Below are 970 nucleotides of genomic sequence, written 5' to 3'. Positions count from 1 at the left end.
GTTCTAAAACACAACCAGTCAGGCAGCACACAAACAGATTCAAGCAAGTATCAGATATGATTGCCAGAATTTTTTTTTTTTAAATAATAGTTTATTTTACATCACTTTGTGCATTTTTTCCATCTCAGTTGTAATCCCCTTGGGCTTCCCATCACCAAATCACCCATGTGCCATCACCAAAGTCCAGTACACTCATTTCCCTCCCCCCCCCTGTTTTTGATCCCGTTCCCCACTCCAACCCCATAAGTTGTCTCTGGTCTATAACTGGTCATTATTATTATTTTCTCGCCTGGTCCATTATACTCTTGCTATGAGTGAAACCATTAGGTGCTTTCCCTTTTCTTTCTGACTGCCAGAATTTTAAGTGAACATACTTGGCCACATTCAGACCAGTCAGGCCTCAGATGTTGTAATCAAACTGTCAGTAATCTCCACGATACCTGAAGGAGGCACCCGGGTCTTCTGATGTACCCTGAGGTTTCCCTCCCCATGTCGTCTTCCAGGTTTCAGCCGTATTCTGCAACAGAATAATGTCAAACTTATTTACAGCTTCTTTCAACTATAAAAAATTTATCCTCCCATAGTATTCAAATAGGACAGACATAAAGGCAGAAATAACTGGTTCGCATAAATGTTCTCCTCTGAATGCCCAAAGACTAAAGGCAAATAAATGCTTTTAGCAAATGGCCAGGCAAGAACAAAGCCTTGGATTCTTCTAAGTCTTGACTCAACCATTAAGAAATACTCTATCTAGCACTGCAGTTATTAACCTGTAAACTGTGATGGGAGGGGACAACTCTAATATATTTGCATGGTTTTAAAAATCGTTGCTTGCTTTCCTTCAAATGTTTGATGTGATCAGTCTAAAGGTCTACCACATTCTACACTTTTTAGTTGTGGTCATTTCTTGAAAACATATGTGGCCCTCCCTGGTGGTACAGCAGGTTAAGGCATAGCACTCACTACAAGC

This window comes from Condylura cristata, unplaced genomic scaffold (assembly GCF_000260355.1).
Source record: "Condylura cristata isolate star-nosed mole 26May11 unplaced genomic scaffold, ConCri1.0 scaffold00018, whole genome shotgun sequence".
Taxonomy (NCBI): domain Eukaryota; kingdom Metazoa; phylum Chordata; class Mammalia; order Eulipotyphla; family Talpidae; genus Condylura; species Condylura cristata.
Note: the sequence above shows the minus strand (reverse complement) of the source record.